Source organism: Argiope bruennichi, chromosome X2 (assembly GCF_947563725.1).
Source record: "Argiope bruennichi chromosome X2, qqArgBrue1.1, whole genome shotgun sequence".
NCBI classification, from domain to species: Eukaryota; Metazoa; Arthropoda; class Arachnida; order Araneae; family Araneidae; genus Argiope; species Argiope bruennichi.
Genome location: NC_079163.1, coordinates 83439384 through 83463479, shown reverse-complemented (window position 1 = coordinate 83463479; position 24096 = coordinate 83439384). Strand labels below are relative to the sequence as shown.

The 24096-nt window shown below is 27.0% G+C and overlaps 1 protein-coding gene across 3 annotated transcripts in view; it reads right to left on the bottom strand.

Annotated features, from left to right (window-relative positions):
• LOC129960972 (putative leucine-rich repeat-containing protein DDB_G0290503) overlaps positions 1-24096 on the bottom strand; it is a 101929-nt gene that overhangs the window by 39214 nt on the left and 38619 nt on the right. For 2 of the 3 annotated variants that reach the window (XR_008783734.1, XM_056074752.1), the window contains exon 1: positions 4565-4663. The exons of the other annotated variant lie outside the window; for it this stretch is intronic. The gene's annotated coding sequence lies outside the window, so the exon portion shown is untranslated. Of the gene's footprint in view, positions 1-4564; positions 4664-24096 lie in introns of those variants that run through there. 3 annotated transcript variants of the gene reach the window in all.

Here is a 24096-nt window from a genome sequence, read left to right as displayed (position 1 = left end):
ATTTCTAATATTTGTAATAAATTTTGAATTTATTGAATTTTGTGAAATTTTTCAAGATTTTTTTCATTCAATAATTTCAAAATTTTAATATTTAATTTGTAGTGAATTAAGATATCACAAAAATATTCAAGCACTCTCTCTTTGAATTATAGTTATGGCACTGAATAACTAAATATGCTGGATAACATTATTGAAAACTTATTCTGTAGAAGCACAAAATTTCTTCAGATAAGATAATATATATATATATATATATATATATATATATATATATATATATATATATATATATATATATATATATATATTTAAAGAATAATTTCATTAAACATAGCTCATTTTATATATCATAAGGATGTCATTTTCTTTAAAGAATTAATTATGTGAAGCATTGTTAGAAAATATTTGCAATAAAGTATATTATAGCCACAGCAGAGTTTAAACAATGGATTATTATTCTACTTTGATTGACATATAGCCTAAAATACCTAAAATCAAATTGCCATGATTCACTAAAAAAGGATTTTCTGCAAAAACAACTGTTTAGTTTAGATATATTGTAGCAAAGTACTTGAATACAAAAATAAGTTATATTATTACATTATTCTTTTTATCTTTTATCACAGCATTCAGATTTTTCATTCATTTAAAACTTTTTTGATAGCAAGCATAATCATCCCTTCAAAACATAAGATTTAATTTGCAGTATTTTCAATTTCATGTTAATAAAATATTATCAATATTTTAAAATATTAACTTCTAATATTAAGTTTTACTTGTTATCTCATACTCATTCTTAAAAAAATATTGGAGAATTAAAGCTTTTATACATAAAATCTATTTATATTTAAAACCATCAGAATTTTTCTAAATATTAGCTTCTGAGAATTTATTGAAAATCTACTACTAAATAATTGGAGGAAAGTTTTCTTTAAAAAAATCATTTTTCAGTTTAATTAAGATGAACAATTTAAAATTGATTTTCCTTTTGCATTTCTTCTCAAAGAATATTCTTTTGAAATTTAATAAATTGCCAAGCCTAGATACATTCAAAGTACTATCTTTTCAACATAACATGACATCATATCTTCTAATCACTAATCTTTCTATATCTAAACGTTTTTAGTAGTTAAAAATATATATTTTATAAAATTGTACTTATATAGAAACTAAACATAATACATTAAAAAACTGCTTTCAAGGAATAAGACTTGAATAACAGAATTTTTATATGTTTGTTTAAGAAAAATTTGAAACCTTTTTTGGAATCACTTGTACAAGAATACACAAATTTTAAAAATCAGCATTTTTTCTTAAATTCATGTTTTTTTAATAAGTAATTTCTTTTTTAATTTGCTGGTATTTATAAAAACATGATGTATTTAAACATCAGTGCATATAACTGTGTTTTCCAATTAAATTCAGCAGGCTTTAAAATATCTGCAAATTTCAAAATCAAAACTTTATATTGATAACTTGTGGTCAGCAATTAATTCCTTGATTGACTCACAACAATAATATAGATTTATGCAAAACAATCTTCAATTTTCACATAGAAAAAATTTAATGAGTGTTTATCTTGTGAACAAACTCACTGTGAGTTTTTATCAATTTCTCCTTACAACTCAAAAATAAAAAATGAAAAAAAATGAAAAATAAAACAGTGTGTTAGCAAAATATATGCTTAAATTTTAATATAAATATTTATTTATATAATGGAAGAAAACCTAAATATCTTATTTGATTATTATATTATTTGGAAGCAGCATGAAACTCGGATGGATATGACAATACTACAGAAATTTTAAATTCACATAGCATTAAAGAAAATGCAAGTTTTTAAATCTCATATTCTCATCTGAAAATGAATCAATTAAGTTTAAAAATCATCTTATACAGAGTTCTCATGTAATAAATTTCATTTTTAACAATTTGTCTGCAACACTTTAGTTATATGAATTCCCATCAAATCAAAGTGAATATATGATACACTTTTATGAAGTCCATTTGCCCTTAATTAAATTTATATTATTCTGTGTGTTTTCTTAAAACAAACTGTTTTATGAATTATGAATTATCAATATTTACAGTATCAAAATATCAGTTATAACACTACACAATATGCTACAGAAAATTCTTGCTGACATCAAACTGTTATTTTTTAAAAATCATTAGTTAAATGCTATCCATGAAAACTGTCACCAGTAATTTTATAAAACTATATTTAGGTAAATAATTTACTAGCCAAATTACCCTGGAACTAAAACACTGAATTTTCATTTAAGAAATAAACCTAATGTTAAACTTACAAATTGCTTTTGCAGAAAACAAATGCATTCAAATATGAACTTGAATGTAAACAGTGAGGGATATAGCGAGTCTGTTATCCTCTGGATGGCATTCAAATATATTCTTTTGTTGAGAACTAATTTTTTAAACTTTATCATTAAAAATATTTACATTTGTTTTCTATTATATGCAATACAAAAAAATGATTTTTTGCAAAAAGATTTATAATTTGATATATAATGGAAATGCATAAAATTTATACATGTCATTTAATAAATTTATAACTATGAAAGTTATAAGATTCCTTAATTACACAAAATGTAAAACTTACATGTTAAGCCAACATAGTGAACAAAATAAGCCAGACTATGCATGCCCAATTTAAACTTAAAATTTCCAGTTTATTGTAATCCAGTTTATGATGTGATACAAAAATGCATAATACTATTAATAATCTCTCTAAATATTCTTATTTATCATCATTTGTTCACACATTTGCTTATTTTACTTTTATAGATATATTTTCAAGAAATGAAAAATTGATTAAAAGCATTTCTTTAATCTTCATAATTCCTTAATCTGTGCATTTGATAATAGTGTAAAGGAATGTGAAAGACAATTCTTTATCGAAAAAAAAATTTTTTTTTCATTAATATAAAATAAAAGATTTAAATATAAAATGTAAAAAGTTTCAGGTGATATGAAAATTTAGGAAATGAAATTGAACCAAATATACATTATGTTTACTCTTAATGATACTGCCTAGTCAGTTCAGAAATGAGCAATGGTGCAAAAAATATATTTCTCAAGAAGTAATTAAAACATAGCTCCTAGAGTAGTAGTATATTTTAATATATTTCACTGAAATTTATTTTAAATTTCCTTACTCATTTTTTTATTATTATTATTACACAGATTCATCTTGTATGTTTCTGATTACAAGAATTGGAGAATCTGCTGAAAATGTGTTATTAAGTTATTATATCCTCCAAAACAATGAAGAAAGCCAGTTTGCAGTCAAAATTCAGTTTAATGCTTTCAATATCAATTTGGAACATTTATAAAATGCATTGGTACTAATACATCTTACTAAGTTCCAAAATATTAATAAACCCTGATCTTAACAATCATATTACACAAAAAAGAGAAGGGATTTTAAAAGAATACATACAAAGGAAAAAAATCATTATTAAACTATATATATATCAGCTACTAATAAGAGTGTAATTAGTGATCTTATTCTAATCCTATAAGCATGTCTAAGTTTTAAAAAAATGTATCTTTCAAATGTAATTTTTACAGCCATTTTAATATGATATCACTATTTTTATATTGTTCAAAAATATGAAAGTAGAACTTTTTAATCTTTTAAAATTTTGAAACCACTACAGCAGTCTCCTAGGTGCAATATGCATTATCTAGTTTTACTCATTGACAAAATATAAAAGGTAATTAGAGCATGAAGATATAATTCATTAATAAAAGACTGTAAACTATTTTTGTACCAGTAGTTTAGATTATAAAGCATTTTAAAGCATGCCAAACAGAATTTTTTTAAAGTATAAATTATTTCAATAATAAATTAATAGCACAATAATTATCATAAAAAATACTACACTGCAATTTATTTTATTACATAATTTGTATAAAGAAATGGGGAAGAAAATATAAGCATTTTATCTTAGGATAACACTTAGGCATGATACTGAAATTTTCGGTTTAGGTCCTTTCTAAACCACTGGCAACTTCAGACTCTGCTTTCTACTTCCTTTTCTAGATTGCTATATTTTATCACTGTTATTTTTTAATGCAGCATTGAAGATACTAACTGAAAGCTTTTGGTTAACAAACACCTAAATTGCAGATTGCAATCTCTGACCTAGTATTCCTGCTTACAACTTTATGCAGTGCTTACTGCTTATGTCACTGCTTCCAACCTACATTATAAAAATATCAATACTAATCCATGAAAATACTTCCAAGCATTGGCATTAATATAATAACAGACCCCAAAATTATACAAGTTTTGCTTCATCAAAATTTATAAGGGTTAACGTCTATCACTTGCTAAATTTACGAAAAATTCTGCATACCAAGAAAAGACTGGTACTAAAATATTAAAGTATCAATAATATTACTAATTACCGATATTTGTAATCAGTAAAATTATTACTTATAATAATATTACTAATTAGTATCCTAATTAATTACTTATATATTCATATAAGCTAAAAAAATTTTATGGATAAAATTCATAAAAGAATAGAAAACAAACCTTTTCATAAATTTTGGAAAATACTGATCAACCATTGTAAAAGATCGAAACTCATCCACAGAGTAGAAAATGTTTCAAATGAAATTCATTTAAATTTATAAAATTATAACCTATTACTACACACTAAGAGGGTAAGAACATGTATGCTAATATCCAGTATATATTAATATGTTTTGACCATTAATATGTGTAGTATATATGGCTTGACCAATAATGTCTATTAATATGTTTTATTGATAAAATAAAAATGGTTATCATAATCAGTAATAAGACATAATAAAAAAAAAAAAAACATCTACACTTAGTAGATGGGAATTGTTCTTGGTATACTCTTAGATGCAAAATTTCTTATTGGATAATTTCCATAAAATAATTAAAATTATCAAAAATTTGGAATAGAAACTTACACATTATATCATAAAACAACCAAAATAAGTTAAGCAGGATATTTTGAAGTGTGATAGAGATAAGTGAGCAATTATTTAAAATTTTAATAATGAGATTTTTTACAAAATTTTGATTACTACATTTTGGGATTTACTAGATTTTGTGGAAGATAAAAGGCATTCTTAATCTTACACACAAAAACATGTTGTTTCACTTAATAATTGATTTTTCATGAACAGTAAGTTTCCATTTGCTACGATAACTATTGAGATGAATAAGAATTTGTGTATTCATTTGAGAGATGAACACAGAAATCTGTCTACTATTGCTCATCTTTTCTATGTTATCCCAAAAGAATTTGGCACTCATTTATATAACAGTGGTGTCTTTATAACGGGGTGAGTTCTCAATACTTTACAGCAAACAGAGAACTGCGAATCAATTCAATCTGTAGAGATGTGATTAAAAAGATCAGCTGGACCTGAAATAACTCCGTTTTCAAAAACCGTAACTAACAACTAATCGTCTGCTATTAGCCTGACATACTGTTGCCAATCGCAATTCTTCATTTTAATTGCATTTTTTAATAAATGCTTACATTATTGCGGATTTTACACGGATATGTTTTCTGTTTCGCTTATTTAATGAAGAACAAATTTCAACATAATATTTAAGCTTCCGTCAAAAGGCTTTATACACGGATAACTTTACATTTTTAGAACTCTACGAAAAAGTTGTTTGTTTTGTTTTTAATCGGTACCTCGAATTAGAGATGCATAATCCACGATTTTTTGAATAACGAATAATTTTGCTATTGTTATTTTTAAATATTTGTTCCAAATATCTGTTATTTCAATCATATTATTAATTAAAAATTATTACTTAATATTAAATATAAAATTTATTAATTGTAATTAATATTTAATTTACTAATTTCAGTAACGTGTGATTGAATTAATTTATCTATTTCAGCTAACTTCTTAAATTTGATTTTTTTAAATTCTTTATTGGAGTAAACCATTTTCTGAAAAATATGACTTAAATATATATGTCATTTCTTTAAAATGTTTACTTTTGTTCTATATTTTACCAATAGATGGCGCCGGTAGTAAACGGAATATATGGAAAGTCAAGTCACAAGCAATTAAAAAGGATTTGTATGGAATAGTGCATCATCAAATGCGAATGTCGGAAAGTCCAGGTTGCTCTCATGAAGTGGAGCGGCGACTTCACACTTTCCAGTGAAGTCACCACTCCGATAAATTTCAGTGATATGCAATTCAATGATACGATAATTCCAATAACCGGTCCGTTCACTTTTCAATCCATTCACAGATTTCTCCTTTTCTGTTTTGTTTGAGAGCTTCCATTGGACAGATCGTATCGATTGTTACTTTCCAGTGAAGTCACCGCTCCGATAAATTTCAGTGATATCGTATCGATTGTTACTTTCTATCGTGATCCAAAACCTGTAATCGAAATATCACCAGTAAGATCGTATCTAGAATTTGAATCACACCCCTCTTTGAAAAGTATTGATCACTTGTATTTGTGAACTTTTTGATATTGGTTACATAATAACCACTCTTAAAATATTCGTCATCCCTACCTCGAATTCCAGTATTGAGTCAACATAGACATACCAACTTTAAAGCATACTGTTTGAAAACATTAATTAGCATTTAAAGCTTCTTCGATAATAATGACTGATAATATACTTGCATATACTTAGAAAATATCAAATTTGATGTTCTTATTTCTATAGTTTTGGAGTTCATTTATAGAAAGGGCTTCTTATTACTTACGTCTATCAACAATGCTTTGTCACCGCTCTTTCCTGTAACGTGTAAACCTAATATAAGAATTATTATCTCTTTCCCAATGGCGCAGTAAAAGTGGGGCAGACATGGCATATGCATTCTTTATTAGCACAAGATATTGAACGCTATCTCGAAGATGCTGTCCGACATTCTGATTGCCGGCCAACATCCCGTAGATAGCGAAACAATGTTGTTGGGTATTTTGTGCTAATAGGATGGGATTCCATTGCCAGTGAATGCAAAATTTAAAAACTCATTATTGTGTGCAAGAGAAAAATACATATATTTTTTTAATTCTTAAATCCCATATTCTAAAATACTGAAACGGAACCAATAAAGTGTTTTCTTTTAAACTTGGGAAACCTACTGAAACTTGGTTTCTGAAAACAAGATAACAAATATTATTATGTCACAAAGATTTGATGTACAGAAGTCTCATCTATGAAAGAAGCTCGTTAGTGATGGCATTGTCTGTCTGTAAAGAGGGCACCATGTACGTCATTCTCTAGCCTTTGGAGAAGAATAAATAGGATATATCTATTAACATCCCTGGATGACTATCATTTCTCGTAGTATGCGTAATAAAGATTAAATGATTTTGCCTTCTCTATATTCATATACTGATTGGATATAGGCTTGTTTTGAAGTTCAAGTCAAGTCCATTCCAAGAGTACTCAGACTTTTATCATCTTCGATATCGGAGATCATGGCAAAGTGGATGGATGAAAATTCTACCGGGAGTGCCTCCAGCCCTTTCGTCTATATCAAAACCAAAAGACGTGTTTGTAGTTTAGAATAATAAAGAAAGCCAAATATGCAATTTGAATGCCTTTCTTTCGGCGAATGAAATCAAAATAGGATAGAGATTTACTATTTGAGTTATAAGACCAGATACCAAATCTGACTTATTTAAGTCGTTGCTTTAATAAGTCACCGTGCTCACATGCATGCGAACATATAAACTGAAAGACAATCGACCCTTTAATAGATTCTATCGAAAATTTGTATACAAAATTTAAATTCTAGTGGTAAAAATGAGTACCAAATGTTACTCATTCAGCTCTCTCCACTTCCAGTTATCATGTCGACATACAAATGAGCAGACAGATATTTTTGATGTATTCTGTCCTAAACCTTATAAAGTCTACAAATGTGTTGTTAAGACTACATTCCAAACTCAATCCAAATAGCTGAATGCGTCTCTGAATTAGTGCATACATTGACAAATACAAAGACATACTTCCAAAAATGTGTTTTTCAGGTTTAGAAATATCTAAAATGTGGCTGTATTTTCTCCTTGTATACTTCGTATAGAAAAAAGTGAAAAGTACTCTTCCTATTTTCAATCAGCAGAAATAAAAATATTTAAATATATATTATCAGCAGAAGAAAAAAGCAGGGTAAAAAATATTTACGTTGCCCGCCCCCCTCTATATTGTACAGGCTGCTTATTTTGAAAGAAAAAGTTCACACAACTATTATTTCACTATGTACGCATTGTTTTTTCCCCCGAATATTTGTGTGTATTAACATAATTCGTATTCTGAAAATGCGTTGTTAGTTTGTTTTAGATTTTATTCAGCAGAAACTAACTATAATTGTTCTGCCAAATATATAATAAAAATATAGAAAGAGATAAAGAGAGAGAAGATCGCTGAAAGTTTTGCAAATATATGTAGATGAAATTTATCAGCTTATATTGATAATGAAGGTAAGAAATTAAAGCACATTGTTAGTAAGAGCAAATGCATACTGATTAAAAAAGCAGTTTCTTTTAACAATGGAAGAATTTTCTTTCTTCAGTGAAATAGTTAAGTTATTATCATTAATGAATCATGCTGGTAAACACATTACAAAAAATTGGGTTGCAATGCCAAATAATTAAATTACTTTACATAGAACGATGGTTTAAGTTTGAAATTAATATGCATGTATGCGCAAGTGTTTTGTAAAATATGTTAAGTTTGAAAAAGTTAAACATAGAAAAAAGCAAAAAGATTTTATTCATCATATTACTAAATGAAACATCTTTAATTTTTAAAAAAATAATTTATAATCATGCATGCAATTCCGTTTGGTGAATTTTTAAATTCATTTTTATGCTGTTAAAAACGATTATAACTCCTCTTGTTATAGCAATAGTAATTTTGCCAAGCATACACGTTACGTTACTACTTATAAGCAAACGTTACTACTTTAAAAAATTATTAGAAATATAAATGTCTTTTTTAAATAAAAATGAGTTCAATTAATTATTTAAAGATAATTTTAAATAATAAGTTATTCATTATTTTATTTAAAAAAAATATTTATATCCCTAACACTTTAATTATAATTTAATTCTTAAAAGAAAAAAAAACATAAATGCGTTTTTTTAATTCAAAATTATTTAAATTAAATTTCTGATTTGCATATAATTTTAATTAACGTATTATTCCTTTTTTGGGTAAAAATATATTTTCATTCACCTAACACTTGAATTAAAATTTAATTTTTAAACAAAAAATAATTATAAACATAACTTAAATTATGATAATTATTAATTATAATTACTAGTATCATAAAAAATTATTCATTGTTTATAGAAATTTCACATTCATTAATTCCAGTTACATACAATAATAGGATTGGTAATTATTGTAAAAACGTTGGAAACAAAATACATTTTGACGTATTGCAAAACTGATAAATCATGATTGTTCTCAAGAGCTATGTTTCTTTAAGAGATCTTTGGAGAACAAATTTCATTTACATTAAAAAATATTTGTCTTTCATCAGAAATTTGGGCGACGCACCATATCATCCATACTTACCATACCATATCATCTTATTCAAATTCCAAAATATCTGCCTACGTGATCAGAAACATAACACCTACTTTCTACAATTCTTTTTTAATATTAATATCAGAAACGTTTGCTTGCATATTTTAAAAAATTTCCAGCTGCTCTCTTTAATTTCCTATGTAAATACGGTTCCGGTCAGTTAGAACAAATAATTTGTCATCATTAAAATCTAAAAATTTAAAGCTTTTAGCTTTTTTTAAGATGATAACAGTAATTTAAATTCTTTATAGCCTAAAGTTTTCATTTACAATAATTTTCTTTTAAAAAATTAAATAGAAATTCACACATGAGGAGAATAAACATTTATTTTTGCAGAATAAACATTTATCATAAAAGAATGAAAAACGTATTAATTAAAACTATTTGTAAATTGTTGATTGATTTTGAATAATTTTGAAAAAAATCAAAAGGAAAGAAAGAAAAATGACGCAACGGGGATTGAACACCGACCTTCCGTTTATGATGTTGTTGATTTGATACCAACGCCGTTGGGATGCTGAATGTGGAGACAAATTACTAGCATATAATCTATTCAAAAAGCTTGAAGGCTATTTTCTCGAAATTGGCTGGTTAGTTCTTGCAGGATTGGATACATAATAGTTCCTTTGGCAGTAATTTTGGCGTTTCCTTTTGCTCAGTTGGTTTATAGCACTTAAAAAATGTCGTGCCTTTCATGAAATAGAACTCTTGTGAAATCAAACCATCTTGCCATTAATAATTTCTTTACACACATTTCTTCCATTAAGGATTTGATTAATATATAAAGGAACAGATAAGAGCCTTACATATGTTTTTACAATAGTTAGACAACTACATCGGTATAAATGCTGATACTCAAATTCGGAAACTTCCACAGCATACCAATGCAAAAAGAAATTATTCAAGAATGAAGTTTTAACTCGCTCGTGCTCTTAAGTTTACGCAGGTTTACATACTCTGGATATATTTGAAATAATGATCTAAACTTGCGATTCTTCGATGTCAAACTTGAAGAAGTTATTCATGAACTATTTATGGATGGGCCATAATTTTGAATGATGCTCTGATTATAGGGATATACTTAAATTGGCACCGAAATTCAACGCCACAACAGCGTGAGGATGTTTTGATTCCTTTCCTTCTGACTCGAAGAATAGAGTCAATCACGATGCTAAAAGAAATGCTCAATACTAAAAAGCTTGCAATTACTGACTGCTATTTTAAAAATGATCAAATCTGCTTTGTTTTTTTGTTTTTTATTCTCGTTACTTGCTAAGCATATCTTTTTACTTAGAACTATTTTTCCCCTTTCACATTTTTTCCCACTAATAATTCTCATGAATCCTCTATATAAATATTATTATAGAAAAGGTAATGTATGATGAAGTTGCTGAAACATACTCTAAAGAATGATTTACACGAGTCGAAAATCTCGTGTAAATCATCTCAATTACCAAATATTGAGCGAAAAAATCGTTTCTCTACTAACGTCCCTTACATGAGGATATTAAATTTAATGCTTTCATGTAAACAAAGATACATATCATTGCCTCATCATAATCACATGATCTTCTGAAGGTAAGCTTGACTTTCTATCATGCATAATAGTTGGCATTAAAGAAAGGAGATCCTCTCATAGGTCCTCTCAAAAATATTTCTTCGTTGGTAATGTTTGATCTACAATGACATATTCGACATGTATCAAGCTAACATACATGGCCGTCATACAGTAAAACAAAGATTCGAATCAACGATCTTCCGATCCTCAAGCCAAAGCTATCTTAATTTCCTTGCATATTCAAAAAATAAGGTTACATAAATATTGTAGATTTTATAAAACCCTTGTTGTTTGCAATTTTGTTGTGCAAATCTCTTGAAAATGCAATTTAAAAGATGTTTTTATACCTGATGTAGTGAAAAGCAAAGTGATGCTTGTTTAAAATGATAAATTGGTAATAAAATTAACTAATTTTTGAGAATACAGGCTTAGACAAATTTTATTGCTAGAAAAGTTCATTAATATGCTTCGATATAATGAAATTTCATTTTTACTTTTATTCTTTTTCAAGATGGGATTTTCTTTTCCTTTTCTCAATTTGGCAAAATTTTAGTATCATCATATATGTTTATCTCAGTAGTCAGTGTCATCTAAAGAAGTTTTTAAAGGAACAGGCGTTTGTAGCTCAATGCTTTTACTGAGTTCTAAGAAATATTTTCAGAATTTTTGCAATCCAAAAATGAGCAGTTGTAGAAAATTTCAAAACTCTAGCTCATTAGTAGATTGGTGATACATCAATTAAAAACTCCATATTTAGATATTTGAAAAAATGAATTAAATAAAAATATCTAATAAAACTTCTGTAATTACGTCAGGAATATCAATATATTTATTTACTTTTCATTGCTATTTAACTGACTTAGATGAAATTTTTTGAAAGTAATAGCAGTTTAAAAGCATAACCAAATAATGTATTTTTTTAAATAATTTTTTTTTTTGAATATTTCCTGATCTAAAGTAATTTCTATAATATGTTAAGACATTTCAATAAATAAAAGATACTGTGATTTGCTGACATTAATCTTATACAAGAAGACTGTTTCGAAACAGCAGCACCTATTTCACTCATATTTCCAAGCAGTGATAATGATATACGTGTAGAACAACTCATTAGATAACTGTAGAGAGGGCTTCAAAATAATTCAAGTTAAGAAAGAGATAAAGAAAAGAAATTTGAATTAAAAAATAAAAATTTAACCATACAGATTCATTTTATTAGCAAATTCACAAATTCATTATCACTTTCTCAATCTATTAAAACATTTCTGTTGATTCAAATAATCTATCAACGTATTTCCGCTCCTTCTCTAAGCATCGATCTCAAGTTTTAGCGCAAAGACGCAAACTTTCTTGCCGTTTGATACATACTGTCATTCGAATATTCTTCGAGCATGCATTGAAGAAAAGCTTCCCTACAACAGGAGTTTCAGCATTCGTTGTAAATTACCTATGAGAGGAAGTTTCAAAAGAAGAAAAGTTTCTATGTTTATACTCACAACCCTTTGAAACTCTATATAAAAACCAGTAAACGTTATTTTCCCAGGTACTGGGCATGAGTAGTATAGACATTTAGCATGTTGTTATGGTTGAACATTGCTTAAAAACATACGCCAATATTGTTGCCAGTTAGCCTGGGGTATTATTCAGAAATAGGAATACCACTTACAGTTGTTTGTTATTGATCAGTTATACAGCCTATGTATAATTGATCAATAAGCGATGATTATCGATATAAGAATTAATAATATTTGTTTTATAATATCAACTTTATTTTATTTATTAATTGCAAATTGTTTATTGCTTTCATGTTCTTTCATTTTATTTATTTATTGTAATTAATAAATTAAGTTGCTGTTATATTATTAATATATAACAATAAGAGTATCATACATAATATGGCTTGCTTTCCTTGTGATATAAGTTAAGTACCACAAAATCATTTCTAGTATAATTTAGAACTATGCAAAAATTTATAAAAATTTCAATTACTATTGTAAATATAGAAATTGTCTGCATTTTCATACTTTTACTTATATTATACATACTTATGAAAAAATTGTTTTTTATTCTGTGTCAAATCAGAGAGTAAATTCATTTCAATACAATTTTTACAAAAATTGAAGGACAGAGATTTTCTTAAAGAAATATAAATTCTGAAACAAAATGAAAGAAAAAATGTTAAATTAATATTAATTTTTACGGATTCTACATTAAGTTTTCCTTCATTTTTTTGTAAAATATTTTCATTCAATTTCCATTTTATTTAAATGTATTTATTCATCATAATATGCAAAATAAGAATAAAGTATTAATCTATGATTAAAACAGTTTTTTGTAAGAATTTCTCATAACAAATCTAGAAAAGAAATTAAATCAAAGCAAATCTAGCAAAAAGAAATGAATTGTAAAATAAAAGTGCTCATTTGTAATATAAAATAATAGATAATGCAGTATGTGTTATAAAAGAGCTTGCAAGCGAAGTGCTATCTCTAATGTACTCCGCACTATATGCAGGAACGGATACAGACAAACATTTTAGGAGTAATTGTGATCAAGAATTTAGTTTCAGATTTGTAAATTTTCTATAGGAATTTGGAGGTCCATAAAAATTTATAAAAGTAGGTGGAGAATAAGGCATTTAAGATTAAACGGTGCTATATTATACACCGTATGACATATAACGGAATGTACGATGTACAAAATATAGTCTAAGAACGCTGCCATAATTATTTTAAATACAAAATTAGAGTTGGTATTTTCAAACATAATTAATTGCTCAAATTAATTAATTTATTGGAAATAAAGGGAAGTATTACTGTAAATAATTACTTAAACTTAGCCAAATCATTGAAAGTATTTATCTAAATAACAAATGATGAAGTAATGATTTAAAGAAGTTTAACATTTTTATTATTTTCTAAAAACTTGTAATTTGCATAAAATTACGAATGGAAGTAAAACGAAAGAAATTAACTTTTAGAAAAATAACAATTCTTTACAGATGTAATACATCATTTTGGTGAAGTCACTTGTTATCAAACTTGTCACATTTCAAACTAAAATTAAATGAGTAATATAATAGAAGTAAAAAATTGTAGAAAAAAGCTGCTATATTAATTAAAGAACATAGACGAATTTTCTGATCGATAATATTTGTAAAGAAGTAAAATTTTAAGCCAATCGAAGACCTTCTTCATTGCAGACCGATATTTTCAGATACGCATCTTATCAGAAAAACATAGAATTTTTATTGAAAATGAAGAGTACTGAAAATGAATATAACATCAAGAAAGAGGACAGGCAGTAAATTAATATCTTATCAAGGTCATAAAGTAGGAGAATGAAAATTACGTAACATCAATTAAAATGAAATATAGAGAAGAAAGAGGGACAGAAAGAAAGAATCAGAGAAATTAGTTCAATTTTCTGCCAATAGATGGAAGCAGAATTCAAATCTGGTTTTAACAATTATCGAAGAATGATTCGTATAGTTTACTTGTAACTATACTAGTTACGTCACCTAAAAATCAAACTGAAAAAGAAAAAGAAAAAAAAATTCCGAGACTTTATAATATTTTAAATAGAAAATTATAAAAAAAATTCTGAAAAGTAGTAAATAATTAAAATAAAAAGCTCTCTCTTGGTGCAGTAATAAAAGTGCGTTTCAATAAATAGCTTTTTTTTTAATTATCTAATTTATAGCTGAAATAGGAAAAAAAATAATACCGCTTGAATCTTTAAGCAATAGTGGTATTACTTCAATAGTGTTTTAGTAAATTAGGTTCACCAGTAATAAAAAAAAATTATGTCTTGGAGTAACCATTTCTCACAATTCCCATTACTGACAATACTAGGTATGAATTTTTCTTTTGATTTTCACAAATATTCAAAATCTCATAATTTTTCAATCATTTTTTAACTATAAATTCATTTCTGACTTTGTGGAAAACAATTTATAAGTAAGCGAATCGTAAAGATGTATTTAAATGAAAGAATTTGAAAATGTCCGATAAAAAATTATTGTAATCACTGAAGGCAATTCACTTCAATTCAACGTCAAACACACAGGATAAACATAATTTCTCATAACATTTACTATACAATATCGTACTGTAACACAATTTGCTGAAATGCCCCTTTCATTTTACTTACTCTTATACGAAGTATATAAACAGTATTGGAATCACCAAAAAATTTGATCTCGAGATTTTGAAGAATCTCCATATTTCAAATTTTCCTTCATCAGAAGAAAAAAACATTTTTGGAATAATGTCTGTCTATCTGTGAATGTGGTAACTAAAAAACACGTTAAGCTAGAACAATGAAATTTACACAAAATTTGAATGAAATCCATCGAATGGGAAGGTGATCTGTCCATTCGTATGTATATGAACATGATAATTCAAAAATGCAAAGAAATACATGAATGAAATTCGGTACTGATTAATTATCGGAATTGTAGATACGCATTAAATTTTGGACAAAATCTCTCAAACGGTAAAATCAATGTGTCATCTGTATATTCGCGAGTGAAACACAAAAATGGGACAACTTTAAAAAATAAAATTTAGTATACGTAATTTCATAACTAAAATTATACATCCCTGTCCACATTTGGATATAAGCGGAGAAAAGGAAAGTATCCAAAAGGCATATTCAGTTTGCTTAATTATATTACAAAGAGCTCGATATAGCCTCAAAGACTGCATACTGCGGAACTTAAGGAGGATACTCACGCTTGCGGATTACCGTCACTTTTGAGGATTTGCCGCCTCTCAACACTACTCTACATTCCTTATACGTTTAGAGGATGCAGAAGAGGATAGAAAGAGAACGGAAAAAATGACGCTAGATTATATCAGTATGTGAAAAAGTCGAAGGGAGAATACTTCCGTTGGTTTCTAATGCAAATGATTCCAAATATAACTGACGCGCTGGATTTGATATTCTTCAAATGAGCATGATTTGATCACATTTGACTCAACGGCGAACTATTTATTTTGGAATGGTAATTACATCCCTTTAAATTATGCACAACAAAAAGGAAATCCTTAATATATAAACTTTATATCACTCTATATTATTTTAGGTTGCATTTCTATAACAAACATAATTTAATGGATATTTCTTGAAATAACAAATGAATAATAATTCATTGTTATCAAAAAGAAAGAAAATGCATTTATTAGCCAATTGTTCTCTTCTTATAAATCATAACTGCTTTCTGTTGTTTTGGTCATTTTCTTTTCATTTTTTTTTCTTTTCTTTCTGACAGCCATATCATAATATGTATTCTTTTTTAGTTTAGTAGTTAGTTTAGTTTAACAATACCTCAATAAAGTACAATATAGCTTGAAAAATTAATTTAAGGAATCATATTTTAAAAGAAAATCGACAAAGAACATGCATAACTATTGGGGAAGAGTATTAATTAAATTTTCCAATAAATATTTAGCTTAGAGTATATGGATACATAAAATATTTCCGATTTATGAAAAAATTATTTGGCACACTAAATTCCGGCATTTTTAAACTAATTTGGCATACACATCTAACCATTTTTGAAAGATTTAAAATTTAATAATTCGAAACCATTGACGAGACTACTTTTGATAGATAACTCACTTTATTCTACAGTTCTTTAGATTACAACCCTGTCAATTATCCTCCTTATAATTTTCAGAATTAAAATTGTGTTATGTTTTAAGAAAGGAATTTGTTATAATAATTACATCATACAAAAAAATTAGTCCAATACAGTATGATAAACTATATAAATTAAAGAAAACAAAATTAGATTTTATCAAAAACGTTGTGATTACGAGTTAAGAAACGATTTACAAAAGATTTACTAAAAATAGTAAATTTTACTTCATCAGAAATTCTGTTCAAAAGGTTTTGTAAAAATTTACCATATTTTGTCTTAAGTTTAGATGCTTTTAGAAATCATAATGCTGCTAAAAATGCGAAGGAAATAAATTTATTTATAGGATATCTACTCATTTCAGAAATATGAATGGTATTTAACACGAATTCTGTTATGTACAAAAAATTATAATTCTCAATTTAAACAATAAATTATGCTTCAAATTACTCTTCTCTCTGTTTGTCGTAATTTTTTAAATATCTGCAGTTTTTTTTTTTTTTTAAACATCATTAGCCTTTTCTATTTATCTTTCTTTAAAATACAATATTTTTATTTTTTCTTTCTATAAAGTTTGTTGCAAAATACTGCGACAGAACTGAACAGAAAGCCAATATCAAGATTAAATTCTAGGAACATTCGGTTTAGTTCTAAAAATAATTGTTTGGTAAATGACCGATAATGGCAGACATCGAGAGAGGTGTGTGGTGCAAACATTTACGAAAAAATCGATTAGGAGGTCACTCGTGGTCATTTTGGTCAGCGATTACAATTCGAGGAAAAGAGTCTTTTCCCTCTCGGTAATAATGCTAATATCATGTACAGGGTAGGGAGGCGACAGAGCTCAGTGTGGCATGCAGGAAGGTCAAACAACCCTACAATGAGTCAAAACATCCTGTTCTTTCACGCGAGATAGAAGCTGAAACGATAGCTGTCGTCCTCGTTTACATATGATAATAGAACATGCCATAACATAAAATGAAAATGTCTTATTTACCCAGTGGGATGTAGGAGTGTTTTCAAAGCTAGAGAGTGTCGATTCCTTTATACCGATAATATAATAAGTGATAGTATAATTAGTAAAAATGATTTAGTCTACTTCACCGCACATAAATATTTACTGTAGTTTAATTTTATAAATAAATATTCTAAAAATAAAGATATATTCTAGCCGAATATATTCTTAAATATGCAGCATCCGTATAAATATTAGTTAGAAATTATAAAATTACGGTGAATGATTTTAAAATATCAAGGCAATCTATCAATAGTTTACGAAATCTTTGCAGTTTTTAGAATAAAGATTCAAAATAGCCAACGCTTTGAAGCAACACGGGAGTTATTTTAGGATACACCGCATAATTTTAAAACCGAGTCAGATGACGAACGCTTGAACCATCATCATATTCTCTAAGCTTCTACAACACATCTGCAGGAGAAAACATGACTACAATGGATTTAACTGAATTAGAAATCATACTGAAATGGTGGGTTCTGATGGAATAGAGTTTCGAACCTGCGACTTAATTAAATGACAACTGCGGCCTTTTAAATTATCACAAACATGCATAAAATAATTCTGTTCCTCATATACGTTTTCCTGAAAAGTCAATTATGTTGGTACAACATATTTGAAATATAAAGTCAAGAACTCTTTTCCAATACTTTATACCAGAGTGCTTAAATAGTAAATATTTATCGGTTAAAGTTGATAAATATTTTAATTTTTCCTTGTTTTTTTAAAAAGTGATTTGAAATGCTAACAGATGCTATTAAGCCAATTTATCACAATTTGCTGATGAAAATCATATCATTTTTGAATTTTAAGCTTCACTCATGGTTATAGAGAAAAACCACCCCCAAAATTTAGTTATGTAGCGAATTATAAATGTTTAATATTGTGAAATGTTTTTTTTATTCATTTTGACGTTGAATTATTGTTCTGATATTTTGTACAATTCACTCAAGGCCGCGGTGGCCAGGTGGTAAGGTCTCGGCCTCCGAACCGGATGGTTTCAGGTTCGAAAACCTATTCCACCGAAGAATCGTCGTGTGAACGGGTCTGGTACACGTTAAAAGTCAGCGCCAAACGCTCTCCCGCTGGTGTGGTGGGGAGAGAGGGGGTGCCAGCTGGGGTGTCGTCCTCGTCATCTGACCGCGGTTCAAAATGACGAATATAGCCCTAGTGTTGCTTCCAAAATAGCAATAGTATTGCTTTAAAATGGGACGTTAATATAACTGAACTAGTAATATTTGTAGGTGTGGTATTTTTTATTGATTTCTGTATTCTTCTTGGCCACATGAATAATCTTATGCTTATATATCACACTGTTATTAGATATATATAAAAAAAATTAGGATTTAGAATATACGAATTTAGAATAATAACGCTTCACTCAAAAATTGCTTAAGCATAGTGGAATGCATTCCGTTATGTAATTATAGCTAACTGAAAGAGGGAGAGGGCATCTGGGAGGGGAGGAAAGGTATTTTATACATATATATATATATATATATATATATATATATATATATATATATATATATATATATATATATATATATATATATAAGCTTTTTAAAAACTCCGAATACAGTATTATAACTTTTTCACGGTATTTTCTACTTTTAAACCTAGTTTCGGAGATCGTATTATTATTGAAATTTCTAGTGTTCTAATTGCCTCTGTTGTTAATTTTGGAAAAAATTGATAGGCGATTAATATTTTATCAGGAAAGAGAAACCGAATCAGTGGCCAATTAATGCTTTTCCGATTAAAAAGCTCTGACATAGGTAGTACATTTTATTTAAAAATTCATGAATAATCTTAACATACTTAATTGCATTAAGTGTATTAAATTAAATTCCTATAAACAAAAATTATTCATTGAAAGAATTTCTCTGGAATAAGATATGAAATATTTAACGTGTTTCAAAGATCTTTAAAGAAACTACTAAATAATTGAATTGAATCATATTAAGAGTGTGTAATTAAATTTATCCTTGAGATTTTTAAAAAATTCAAGAACTAGTTAATAGTTTGTAATTATAAGTTTTTTCTTCTCTAATTTGCTTTTCTCAAAACAAGGACTTATGAATAATCTAGTAATGAAAGACGAGGCTTTATTTTTGCATATGAAAATTTAAAAGCTGAAGACTTCTCTAATTATTAAATTAAAAAAACCGTATTCCAGTATTAAATATCCTTTCAATAAGGGAATTTTCATGAAGAAATACAAAAAATATCTCCCCTTCAGATTATTGATTAAAAAATATATGTTGGCTCTTTTCACAGACAGTAGAATTAACTGTTTTTATTTTCCCTCATTCGCGATCAATCACCATTCATGGCTCGATACAGATGTAAAACGTACAGAAATACAGATGTAAACAGCTGTACCGACAAAGATGTAAAACGACAAGCTGATGATAAGCTTCGAAAGGACAATAAAGCATCAATGGATTAGTTGTATTTGCATGCATGTAGATTCCACTTTTGAGTAAAAGTTGTTTAGTAAAGTATCGATTCAAACCATGAGAAAAAGATTAGAAGAACGCAATAAAAAGACAGCAGGCAGAGCATATAATTCGATCACAAGCTTGTGATGCAAATAAACCTTATGTTTATTATATTAAATTTTAATCAATGTGGGTTTCAATCGAGGAGAATATTAAGATCAGTGTAGTCTTGTTCACTGAATGAGTTATTAATCTGAATGACATGCAACATTCTGTTGTCCCTTTTCCTTTAATATTAGCGGTAGCGGTCACAACGTAACAAATTCAAATATTAAAAAGGTAATTGATCGAAAATGTATTTATTATCCTACCATAACTTTTGATAATTTAGTATCCAGGATAAATGAATGAATATACACTAAATACTACCTAACAGCAATATAAGTGACACAACAGAAACCATGGGTTGTAACCAATGTATTGTAAAATGAAATATTTAAATTACTTTTTATTAATTCTTTGATATCAAAATAAGTTATGTTGAAGATATTTTTCAAAGATTAAATGGTTTGTTGATTCTTCACTTTTACAAGAATTTTTTTAAAAATTAAGGCTGCATTTTTAAGTAAAGCATGCATGGACGTTTATACTTTAAGCAAAATTGAAGTATTTTGCATCAAGGACAATATTACGGTCAGTGTAGTTATTATCCAACCATATGAAGAAGATATTTTTCAAAGCATAAATAGTTCGTTGATTCTTCACTTTTACAAGATTTTTTTTTTTTTTAATTTAGGCTGCATTATTAAGTAAAGCACGCATGAACGTTTGTATTTTGAACAAAATTGAAGTATTTTGTATCAAATTTCTGTATTAAAACAATAACTTTCCTGAAAATAGAAAATGTATATTTATGTAAATGTAGAATATTCACGAAGTATCACATCTTGAATTTTTTTTCGCCATTTTAAAAGGCATTTATATTCAAATAAAAGGCAATGACGTGGAATATTTTTTTTCTTCATATCTTACTCTTATCCCACTTTACAAAATCTAACTTTAATCTTTTTATTTTAATTGTGTCATTGGTAGCAAATGCAAAGTAGAGCGCTTATGGAATGATACTGGAAATTCGTAGCACGGTTTGGTCTATTTTTTTTTTAAATTTTATAATTCGTGAATTTTTTAAATTGAAATTCTATGCATAAAAATAATCTAAAAAATACGTTTCTACCAAAAAAATAATAAAATGGGATATTTAACAAACAAATATTAAAATCTATGCAAACAATATCTTAATGATTTTTATACTTTTAAGCAAAGCAGGTGTATTTAAAAAAATATCAGAGATTTTTATAATTATTTAGAACCAATATAATATAGTAGTTTACCACATGGTTTGAAAATTAGCTCTAGAGTATAATTTTTATAAGTGGAATGTAGAAATCCATCACTACAAAGTATTTTTCATATAAAGATATCATTCCAGATACTGGATATATCTTTTTATCTTGAGAATATTTATTGAAATGAAACTACAGCTTCAATATTTTTCCTCCAAGAACTTTTTGACTCACGTGGAAATTGCGATTATTATGACATTTACTCTTTGATTTTTAAATGGCAACTTCTTTCCAGAAGTTGTGCATATTTTGTGATTTCCAGTGAGAAATAATTTTTATTTCTCTCAGAAATAAAGTATAGCATATAAATAAATTTTTCTATTTAGTATTCAAGATCGAGTCAGAATTTTATTTTAACTGGCAAGTTTTTAAAAAAAATGCGTTTTATAGTTTTTAGTAAAAGTTGTATAATCGTCACATTAAAAGTTATGGGTAATGCAGATTTTTACGTATTTTTATTTAACTTGATTTTTGTTCATGTTTGCAAAGATGAAAATTTGTAATTTACTTTTTATTTATTTTCTGATATGCTGGAGTTTTCAAATTTTGTGCATCTGCGTTTCCCTATAACGGTGCACTATTTTAATATTTTTAAGATTTGTCAATTAATTGATTAATTTAATTAAATTGTTATTCCATTAGAGTGATGCCATCTAGTAATCAGTTTGAAGAAAATATGCCAGTATCCCACAACAATCATAATTATGAATTTTAAATTAAAGAAAATAAAATATAAAGCAATTAAAATAAATAAATTTGCTTATTAATATATTAATAAAAGTATATTTTTAGAAATTATTTTTGTTAAATTTGTTTTTATACAGTAGTACGGAAGTGCATTAGTACTTATAATTTAGAACATGTTTTACGTCATTAATTTTTTATCACAATTTTTAGCACTGTCATTTTCCATTCTTTTAATATCATGATAAGTTAATTTTGATTACGGCGATAACTTATCTGCGGTACAAAACAATGGTATGTCTAAAAAACGATTTCTTCACACCTACTCCAGTCGAGAATAACATCCAAATTTTCGTTTAAAATAAAATATTTACACAACATTACGAAACTCTTATTGAAAAAATATTTGTGTTTATCTTTGTAACCTTTATTTTATCAGAGCAGCAAATACAGATTGTTTAGAGAGTTTTTCACAGCAAGAAGATTGATATATAATTTTGATAAATATGTAATGGCATTTTTGTAAGCACTGGAGTACTTAATACTAAAAGTATAAAAGAAATAATACATTGTTATTAGTATTTAACAGCTTTGAATATTGTTATTCAAATATATGAAGGAACTAAAAGATCATACAATATTAAAATCACGCTTAAGATAAAAACACAAAAAAATTGTCTCTTAAAAATTAAATTCTGGTATTATCTTTTGAATAAGTTATTTTCATCTGTTAACAGTAGAACTTATATTTTTTAAAAGCAATTCTTTGAAGCGAATATAAAATAATTAGTGAAAAAAAATATAAGTAAATTCAGGGAAAAATATCTACTCACACATGGCAAAAAAGAAAGTTATTTTATTCCTAACAACATGTTTTGCAAATATTACTAAATTGGCCTCTATATGATGCATAATAGCGTTTTGGTACTGTATACATTAATACTGAATCGGGAAAGTTATTTTCTTGATATGTCTAGCTTTCAAGAAAATGCAGAGTGACGTCAATCAATACCAGCTGCTTTTTCATTCAAACAATCAATAATTTATATATTCTTCATGATGCATTTTATTGGTTATCTGAAAAATTGAACTGGTGTCATACATTTCTTCAAATTACCTCAAGCCTTATTTAGGGCAAATATTGTATTTCTATTTTTTTTAATTGATTAAAGGAATATTTGGGATTCCTGAAGGGAATGACACGTGATTCATTTTTTAATTCAATTTCTTTCACGATTAAATGAAATGGCAGTGTTAAGTCAAAACATTTTAATTGTAAATTACTTAGTTTGAAAAAATAAAAAATAAAATAAATGCTGTGGATTTTACAGAGGAAGGAACATGTCTGAATTATTTCTTAAATTTATTTTCTTCAATTGTGAAGAACAATTTTGTTATTGTTGTTGTTGTTGAAAAGCATTACAAAATAAAATTTAAAAAATATTTGTAACAAAAAGAGGAACATCCCTAAAAATTGTTATTAATAATGAAGGACAACTCATTATTTCATTAGGAAAATACTTCCTCAATTTATTTTTTGAAGCTGATATATAAATATATTATCGACAGAAAATAACCGAGGAAAACAATATGGGAATAACATTTCCCATTTGTTTCTAAAATAACTTGTAGTAGTGACCTTTTGGTAATCTCGGCTTTATGGTTGAGGGTTGAAGATTTGAGACTCGACTCCAAGGCAATCACATTTCAACTTATTTTATTATACAATAATATTTTTTACTTCTCGAAGCA